Source organism: Lithobates pipiens, unplaced genomic scaffold (assembly GCF_037356315.1).
Source record: "Lithobates pipiens isolate NorthernLeopardFrog02 unplaced genomic scaffold, aLitPip1_a1.2 Scaffold_8, whole genome shotgun sequence".
Lineage (NCBI taxonomy): Eukaryota > Metazoa > Chordata > Amphibia > Anura > Ranidae > Lithobates > Lithobates pipiens.
In genome coordinates this window covers 31224869-31235451 of record NW_027507903.1, presented here as the reverse complement: position 1 = coordinate 31235451, position 10583 = coordinate 31224869, and the positions used below count along the sequence as shown (strand labels likewise).

At 50.0% G+C, this 10583-nt stretch overlaps 1 long non-coding RNA gene across 2 annotated transcripts; it reads left to right on the top strand.

Moving 5' to 3' along the window:
• Window positions 1–3019: 3019 nt before the first annotated feature.
• On the top strand, window positions 3020–9812 carry LOC143964506 (uncharacterized). 2 transcript variants are annotated; one of them, XR_013271157.1, is made up of 3 exons: window positions 3020–3085; window positions 9160–9401; window positions 9523–9812. It is a non-coding gene; the product is annotated as an uncharacterized LOC143964506 (long non-coding RNA). The 2 variants fall into 2 exon arrangements; XR_013271156.1 differs by lacking the exon at window positions 3020–3085 and having other exon boundaries at window positions 7757–9401.
• Window positions 9813–10583: the final 771 nt, after the last annotated feature.

Sequence of the window (10583 nt, the reverse complement as noted above, 5' to 3'; positions counted from 1 at the left end):
TGATGCCCATTGTGGGCATTGATTGGCATCCCTGGTGGTCTAGGGTGGTATACCTGGTGGTGACAATCCCTGGTGGTCCAGTGTGGGCTTTCTTGGTGGGGCTGCACTGATAATCAATCAGCACAGACCCCCCTGCACTTCCAGACACTGTGAATCGTCGTTTCCTTCCTCCCTGCAGTTATGTGAGAAGGGCATAGAGGAGGGGAAGAACGGGCAGCCTTCCCTCACTACACAACGGCGCTCTATTGCCCCCTGCAGGCTGGAGGGAGAATAAAGCTGAGTCCTCTCTGCAGCTAGCTGTCTCCGTACAGCGGAGATATCAGCCAGAGCGTGAGTCACGCAGCGGCATCTGATTGGCTGGAGAGAGCGGGCGGTTAGCGCGCCCAGGCCGAGCGGCGCCATTTTGTAGGTGGTTTCTGGAGGAGGGAGTGAGACCGGTGTAGTGTCACAGTTTGATGCCTATCACAGGATGGTGCGGAAGTGACGTTGTTGCGTACTGCGCATGCGCGATGCGCTCCAAACGCTCGCGCCGTGCGTTCCAACATAGTTTCGGCAATACAGTTCAGCGAAACCATCACATAATGTTACGGAAGTGATGTTACACACAACACAAACACGGGCCACGTTGTTGCGTACTGCGCATGCGCGATGCGTTCCAAACACTTGCGCCGTGCGTTCCAACATAGTTTCGGCAATACAGTTCAGCGAAACCATCACATAATGTTACGGAAGTGAAGTTACACACAACACAAACACTGGGCCGTGCATTACAACACTAATACTTCCCTTGTTACCTAGTAGGTTTTGCATTGCTGGGACTTGTAGTGCCTATCCTGAGCTACATGCTTCAATGTTCAGTGTCCTCATCCCTATCCCCATGCTTCAATGTTCAGTGTCCATCCTTATCCCCGTGCTTCAATGTTCAGTGTCCTCATCCTTATCCCCGAGCTTCAATGTTCAGTGTCCATCCTTATCCCCGTGCTTCAATGTTCAGTGTCCTCATCCCTATCCGCGAGCTTCAATGTTCAGTGTCCTCATCCTTATCCCCCTGCTTCAATGTTCAGGGTCCTCATCCTTATCCCCGAGCTTCAATGTTCAGTGTCCTCATCCCTATCCCCCTGCTTCAATGTTCAGTGTCCTCATCCCTATCCGCGAGCTTCAATGTTCAGTGTCCTCATCCTTATCCCCCTGCTTCAATGTTCAGGGTCCTCATCCTTATCCCCGAGCTTCAATGTTCAGTGTCCTCATCCCTATCCCCCTGCTTCAATGTTCAGTGTCCTCATCCCTATCCGCGAGCTTCAATGTTCAGTGTCCTCATCCCTATCCGCGAGCTTCAATGTTCAGTGTCCTCATCCTTATCCCCGAGCTTCAATGTTCAGTGTCCTCATCCCTATCCCCCTGCTTCAATGTTCAGTGTCCTCATCCCTATCCCCCTGCTTCAATGTTCAGTGTCCTCATCCTTATCCCCCTGCTTCGATGAGGACACTGAACATCGAAGCATGGGGATAAGGATGAGGACACTGAACATTGAAGCTTGCGGATAGGGATGAGGACACTGAACATTGAAGCACAGGGATATGGATGGACACTGAACATTGAAGCTCGGGGATAGGGATGAGGACACTGAACATTGAAGCAGGGGGATAGGGATGAGGACACTGAACATTGAAGCTCAGGGATAAGGATGAGGACACTGAACATTGAAGCACAGGGATAAGGATGAGGACACTGAACATTTAAAGCTTGCGGATAGGGATGAGGACACTGAACATTGAAGCACAGGGATAAGGATGAGGACACTGAACATTGAAGCTTGCGGATCGGGATGAGGACACTGAACATTGAAGCATGGGGATAGGGATGAGGACACTGAACATTGAAGCACAGGGATAAGGATGAGGACACTGAACATTGAAGCTCGCGGATAGGGATGAGGACACTGAACATTGAAGCATGGGGATAGGGATGAGGACACTGAACATTGAAGCACAGGGATAAGGATGAGGACACTGAACATTGAAGCTCGCGGATAGGGATGAGGACACTGAACATTGAAGCATGGAGATAGGGATGAGGACACTGAACATTGAAGCACAGGGATAAGGATGAGGACACTGAACATTGAAGCTCGCGGATAGGGATGAGGACACTGAACATTGAAGCATGGGGATAGGGATGAGGACACTGAACATTGAAGCACAGGGATAAGGATGAGGACACTGAACATTGAAGCTCGCGGATAGGGATGAGGACACTGAACATTGAAGCATGGGGATAGGGATGAGGACACTGAACATTGAAGCACAGGGATAAGGATGAGGACACTGAACATTGAAGCTCGCGGATAGGGATGAGGACACTGAACATTGAAGCATGGGGATAGGGATGAGGACACTGAACATTGAAGCACAGGGATAAGGATGAGGACACTGAACATTGAAGCTCGCGGATAGGGATGAGGACACTGAACATTGAAGCACGGGGATAAGGATGGACACTGAACATTGAAGCTCGGGGATAAGGATGAGGACACTGAACATTGAAGCACGGGGATAAGGATGGACACTGAACATTGAAGCATGGGGATAGGGATGAGGACACTGAACATTGAAGCATGTAGCTCAGGATAGGCACTACAAGTCCCAGCAATGCAAAACCTACTAGGTAACAAGGGAAGTATTAGTGTTGTAACGAACGGCCCAGTGTTTGTGTTGTGTGTAACTTCACTTCCGTAACATTATGTGATGGTTTCGCTGAACTGTATTGCCGAAACTATGTTGGAACGCACGGCGCAAGTGTTTGGAACGCATCGCGCATGCGCAGTACGCAACAACGTGGCCCGTGTTTGTGTTGTGTGTAACATCACTTCCGTAACATTATGTGATGGTTTCGCTGAACTGTATTGCCGAAACTATGTTGGAACGCACGGCGCGAGCGTTTGGAGCGCATCGCGCATGCGCAGTACGCAACAACGTCACTTCCGCACCATCCTGTGATAGGCATCAAACTGTGACACTACACCGGAGAGGTGGTAAAATCGGAGACTACACCCCAGTTTCTTCATCGCACCTCTATCGGAGAACTAGTAAGTGTGATTAGGAGTGATGTCAGCTGACCAGGGGGGCGGGTCCAGTGTCGGGATGTGTGGGCGGGACCGGCTTGTGTAATGATCTGTCAGTGTTTCCTCTCCTCCTTTCTGCTCTGAGGGAACAGAAATCACCGTCCAAACTGAGGAGCAGAGCTGATCACAGGGGCCCCGCCCGATACGCTACATGACGGGACCCCCTCCCCGATACACTGCAGGACAGGGGCCCCCTCCCCGATACACTGCAGGACAGGGGCCCCCTCCCCGATACACTGCAGGACAGGGGCCCCCTCCCCGATACACTGCAGGACAGGGGCCCCGCCCTGATACACTACATGACAGGGGCCCCCCACACACTGCACGACAGGGGCCCCGATATACTACATGACAGGGGCCCGAAACCCTGCAGGACAGGGGCCCCCACACCCTAGATGACAGGGCCCCCCAATACACTACATGACAGGGGCCCCTAGATGACAGGGCCCCCCAATACACTACACGACAGGGGCCCCCCACACCCTGCATGACAGGGGCCCCGATATACTACATGACAGGGGCCCGACACCCTGCATGACAGGGACCCCCCACAGCCTACATGACAGGGGCCCCCCACACCCTGCACGACAGTGGCCCTCGATACACTGCACGACAGGGGCCCCCACACCCTGCATGACAGGGGCAATCGACACCCTACAGGACAGGGCCCCCCCCCTGCATGGCAGGGGGCCCCGATACACTGCATGATGGGCCCCAACACTTTGCAGGACAGGGGCCCCCCACACCCTGCATGACAGGGACCCCTGATACACTACATGACAGGGACCCCCCAAACCCTACATGACAGGGGCCCCCGATACACTGCACGACAGGGGGCCCCCACACCCTGCATGACAGGGGACCCAATACACTAAATGACAGGGGCCCCAACACCCTGCATGACAGGGGCCCCCGATACACTACATGACAGGGACCCCCCAAACCCTACATGACAGGGGCCCCCGATACACTGCATGACAGGGGGCCCCCACACCCTGCATGGCAGGGGACCCGATACACTAAATGACAGGGGCCCCAACACCCTGCATGACAGGGGCCCCGATATACTACATGACAGGGGCCTGACACCCTGCAGGACGGGCCCCGATATACTACATGACAGGGGCCCTCCACACCCTGCATGACAGGGAGCACCCACACCCTACATGACACCCTGCAGGACAGGGGCCCCCCGATACCCTTCATGACGGGCCACCCACACCCTACATGACAGGAGCCCGATATAGTACATGACAGGGACCCCGATATACTACATGACAGGGGCCCCCACACCCTACATGACAGGGGTCCCCACCCTACATGACAGGGGCCCCCGATACACTACACGACAGGGGGCCCCCACACCCTGCATGGCAGGGAGCCCGATACACTGCATGACAGGGGCCACCCTCACCCTACATGACAGGGGTAACCCACACCCTGCATGACAGGAGCCCCGATATACTACATGACAGGGACCCCGATATAGTACATGACAGGGGCCCCCCACACCCTACATGACAGGGGCCCTGATACACTGCATCACGGGCCCCAACACCCTGCAGGACAGGGGCCCCCGATAGACTACATGACAGGGACCCCCCACACCCTACATGACACCCTGCAGGACAGCGGCCCCCCTGATACCCTGCATGACAGGGGCCCTGATACACTGCATGACGGACCCCAACACCCTGCAGGACAGGGGCCCCCTACACCCTGCATGACAGGGGCTTTGATACACTGCATGACGGGCCCCAACACCCCGATACACTACATGACAGGGGCCCCCACACACTACATGACGGGCCCCGACACCGTGCAGGAGAGGGGCCCCAATACACTGCATGACAGGAGCCCCGACACCATGCATGACAGGGGGCCCCCCCACACCCTGCAGGACAGGGGTTCCCAACTTCTTACATTAGAGTGGCTCCTTCCCCCCACCTGACCGGCCCTCCTCCCACCACAAATCCCCCCCTATCCCTTCTACAAACACTAAAGCAGTGATGGCGAACCTTGGCACTCCAGATGTTTTGGAACTACATTTCCCATGATGCTCATGCACTCTGCGGTGTAGTGGAGCATCATGGGAAATGTAGTTCCAAAACATCTGGGGTGCCAAGGTTCGCCATCACTGCACTAAAGGGACACACTATTATTTTGGTGGGGGCGGGGGGGTTGTCGGCAGTAAAGCTGCGCTTTACCGTCATTTTAGTGGCCCTTTCAACCCACACTAGCGGCCAGAAAAGGGTTAAAGGCGCCACTGCCGAAACGCTTTGCAGGTGCATCGGCAGCGCTGGCCATTGATTTCAATGGTAGGCGCGTTTTAGGAGCGATGTATTCACCACTCCCACAACGCCACAAAGATGCCGCTTGCAGGACTTTCTTTCCAGTCCCGCCAGCGCACCACCCTGGAGTGAAAGCACTCGGGGCTCTCATACTGGGTGTGGGGGGGGGGGGTTCAGGCCATTTACAGGCGCTATTTTTTAACCCTTTAGCCCCTGAAAAACGCCTCCAGTGTGAAAGTAGCTTCAGATTTTCCATCTCCCTCTTTATTTTGGAGTCTTATGTTTATAAATCACTATTAATATTCTGCTGTCTTCATAGCAATCGCTGCACATTGACAGATGAATGCCTCCGTATTTTATAGATTCATTTGCGGTATTTGCCCCTTCTTTTTCAAATATTTATTGCACTGTTATCAGCACCTAAAGTGGCATGGATTGTATTATTATATGAATTCTCACGTTTTCGATATTTATTTGCTCAATGTCACATTATTTAAATCGCCATTATTTACATCTTTGCACATCAATGTCATGTTAGCTTTGTTGCATAAATTAATTTGGCAATCACTACAGCAGCGCAGCCCCGCCATTCCATATATATATACCAATCATATTAGATACCGATAAGGTGCCTGCAGCAACGGGTCACTTTTCAACATTACATCTAATTCAAAGTTGGAGTATCCACTACACAGTTATTAGTAGCCCCCAACTCACATCCCACCCCAATCCCCCCTCCTAGCAGAACTCTACTCCCCCAATTCCCTATCCCAGCACAAATCCCCCCCCAAATCCCCAACCCCATCCAAATTGCCCTTTTCCTGGGAGCAAATTCTTTCTCCCTACCCAAATCTCCCCCCAGCAGAAAACTACTCCCCCAATTCCCTATCCTAGCACAAATCCTCCCACCAATCCCTTCTCCTAGATCAAATCCCCCAAATCACTTTTTCTAGCACAAATCCATCCAATCCCTCCTCCTTGCAAAAATCCTTGCAATCTACCCTTCTAGCAACAATCCTCCCCAATCCATTCTCCCAGTACAAATCCCCCCCAGCACAAATCCTCCCTCAAACCCGCCTCCTAACACAAATTTTCCCTCAGCCCCGCCTCCCAACACAAATCCTCCCTCAACCCCGCCTCCCAACACAAATCCTCCCAACCCTGCCTCCTAACACAAATCCCCCCAGCAAAAAAAATATCCCCTAAATCACTACTTCAAGAGCAAATCCCCCCCCCGTTCCTCCTTGTATAACAATTTCCCCCACAAATCAATTACCCTTTTTCTAGCACAAATTCTTCCTCCCCACCCAAATCTCCCAAAGCACAAATTCCCACACCCTTAGAGAAAACATTCCCTGTCACGGCTCAAACCCCCCAAAACTGTCCTAGCTCATATTCCTCCCCATTCCTCCTTCTAGCAAATACACCCCTCATCCTGATTACACTTCTCAGTACCAGATAAATGCCAATCCCCCTTCTCCACAAACATCCAAAGTACAAACTATTACCCCCCCCCCCCCCCTTCATTGTGTACAATTTCCCTGTGACCTTCCCCTCCTCATCCTCTCCTGTCACTACAGCGCCCCTCCAGCACATTATACAGGATCGCTCTTAGATGACATTGGAGTGTACACACACACAGTGTGATTACTGCCCCCTATCCACATTTCCTGCTGCCAGTGTTCTGTCGAGAAGCCCATGCATGCGCAGGACGGAGCGGCACTTCAGCTGATATGCCAATCAGCTGGAGTGACGTGTCCAGGACGCAAGCGCACATCATAGGAGGCATCCCTTGATGGGAGATACCATTTCAGGGCCACAATTGAAGCCTATACAAACAGCGGGGGGGGGCGTAGTTCTCACATTGTGCCTCGCTGTTGCGGGGCGGCTTTAAAGTGTGCTGATGGTCCGGCTTTGCTGTGTTGCAGGGCGGTTTTGCCTGTGTGAAACGGCGGGTTGCAACACAGATAAAAAACAAAACCATATAATATGAGGTCAAACCTTAGGAGTTTCAATTTGTATACAATCAGGCAGGCCCTTCTACTACATGGTTTTGGTAAATCTAAAGGAAAAAAAATCAGCAGAAAATCTGATAATGTGTATGGGGCATTAGACTGACAACATGGCTTCTCCATGGATATAGTACATTGAGTTAAGCATTGTCACTCTAGGACAGGATATGTTACAGGGTCACCAGGTGAAAATAAAAGGGGGCAAAAATGCCTGAGAAAAAAAAAGCTGTATGATCAAAGGCATTAGGCATTGGGCTAGACCACAAACAGAAATCATGTTAAAGAGGAAGTAAACCCTGATTGGTTTACTTCCTCTTTTTTTCCCTGCAAAGGTAAAGCATAATGGACTACTATGCATCGCATAGTAGCTCATTATGTGTCACTTACCTGACACAGGAGCCAGCGAAGTCGCCGCTGTCCCCTGTAGTCGGCCGCATCCATGTTGCTTGTGGCGTCTCGCAGCTCCGACGAATCACAGCGGCGCAACCGCGATGACGTCACTCCCGCGCATGCGCACGGGAGTCGCGTCTCGCAGCTCCGCCGCTGCCATACGGCGAAGCCGCGATGACGTCACTCCCGCGCATGCGCACGGGAGTCGACAAATTAGGCAAATCCATTCTTGGATTTGCCGCATTTAGTGCGCCTGCGCGCCGCTGTCTATGGCGCATGCGCCGTAGACAGCGGTGCCCATTTTCGGGCAAATATCTCCTAAACCATATAGGTTTAGGAGATATTGCTTGGACCTACAGGTAAGCCTTAATCTAGGCTTACCTATAGGTCCAAGTTGTTTGGAAGGGTTTACTTCCTCTTTAAGGACTTTGGGTGAGCCTTTGTAAAATGATCTGTTTTGGGTCCCTCAGAAGAGGACTTCCCTCTGGGTCAAGCAAGGGCCAGGTCACCCAGAATGTAAAGAACATGTGTAGCAATGAGATTTTCCACAGGTTGACTATACGGTAGCACTATAGTATTGCAATCAAGTGCAAGCATTCACAAGCAGGGTTTTCCTTAGATTAGCTATTCTCAACCTTTTTATCCCGGAACAAATCTTGAGATAGAAAATCTCAGAGAACCCCTGGTAAGATTAGTCCATTAGGGGTCACTGGGAAAATGCCGCCTTACATTGGTGGTGTTCGAAGGCTGCCCTTACAGCAGCCTTGCAGTCATACCACTGGCTCTACCAGGTGGTGTGCAACCTGGAGATATGCAGGCACCATCAGATAGGAGCTTAGCCACAGCTCAAGGAACCCCTAGCCAACCCTGGTTGAGAATGGCTGCTCTAGAGGTTACTTGGGCTTTCTTGAGCTGAAACACAGTGTTGCTTTTGTGGGTGCCGACAAAAAAGGGGAGTTTTGAAATTAGAGATGTATATCAAAAAGCAGTCTTAGCAAAGAACATTTTATTATACTGTGTGAGATCATGTATAACACAAAAATGCATGCACAGAATCGCATACACGCTGGGCATGCTTAAAAACACATATAAATATTGACGCCATGGTACTTGGCATATCATAAAGTAAAAACAAGTCCTGCACAACATGGGCCACTGGAAAGTCAGAATGATGTTGGAAAGTCTAGAGTAAAATAAAAATAAAAAGAGACATAAAATCATCTTTATGGACATCATGCATCTATGTAAGCCAGACACGTTTCGTTGGGTTATACCAACTCTTCAGGGTTTGTAAAAAAAATCCCTTATCTTGCTGCACAAGTTTTCTTCCCCCCCTCCCTTATAGATTCCAGCTGCCTATCTACGCGGTCCCGGTTCATGTCTTTGGGGGACCCTTAAACACATCTTTCATCGCTCCACACAGTGTATTGGGCTAGGAGAGAGGGGAGAAGGTGTCGTCTTCGTCCCTAACTCTGCCCTTCTGTGCGTTCTGCCTCTCTGTCTTTGCTACTTGTACAACCAAATTGGTTTGAAGGTTCACATTAATTGGTCATGCTATGACCTTATTTGGAACATACTTCTATGCATGTGAGTATGATTAGGTACATAATCCCCTTTTTCCTCCCTTCCCCCTTTTTTTTATTTTTTTCTCTCTCGTACGCCAACAAGGTCTATATACATGTACACGTGTTCTTATTTATCATTGTAGATCAAAACTTCGAATAACATAGACCTGCATAAATGATGGATGCCTGAGGAAGGAGAAAACTACATAACACGTAGGACATATCATATGCAGATTATTGATTCAGTTGGTTGTGCATATGTGATTATGTTATAGATATGTCACACCTGTATATACATTGAAAAGAATTGTTTTCATTTTTGAACAAGTTTGGATGTAACTAGGTTGCATACCTGAAAATACATTTGTGTATCTTTTTTATTATGTGTATACTTTTTGATAAATTGTTATAATAAAGTGATTGTATGATTTTATATGTACGTTGTAAGTCTCACAGTCTATGCCTGAAAAGTCCTGCCATTTTGAGGGGATTTGCTTTTTGGTAGAACCTCTACGTTTTTGGGATGTTGGCTTTAAAAGAAAGTGAAGTGCCTATGACACCTCCAGTTTTTTGATTTTTATTAATATTGGAAAGTCTAGAGTAAAACAAAATAAGAGACATAAAATCATCTGTATGGACATCATGCATCTATGTAAGCCCGCCGCGTTTCGTTGGGGTATGCCAACTCTTCAGGGGTTACAGGTAAAACCTTGTTTCTTCGGACCCGAGGCCCGGGTACCATCCAATTCGGCCTGGAAAAGACACTTTGAATGGATCCGGTTTCACGGCTTGCCCCAGTGTAGGATATTCCAGTGGAGCTCAGCACAGCACACCTTTACTCGTGACCAACACCTAAGACACTGGCGGAAAAACTGAGGTACTCCCAGTAAGTGGAGGGGTTATATGGGGGATTGAACTTCCTGTCTAGGGTGTGCCAGTGTCCAATCACCTAGTGATACCCTATATAACCCATCAGTGATTACTGAGACTCTGTGTCCCGTGATGTACGAGAAAGAAAATTATTTTTCTTCATTTTCAAAAACAAATGAGAGCTGCAAAATACTCACCAATTTTTGATCACTATTCTTTCCACTGACACAAACAATAGGATCCTCCCACTGGAACCAATGATGGGTCACAATTCCTTCCATTGACTCCAATAATAGGTCACTATTGCTCCCTCTAAAACCAATGATGGCCCACT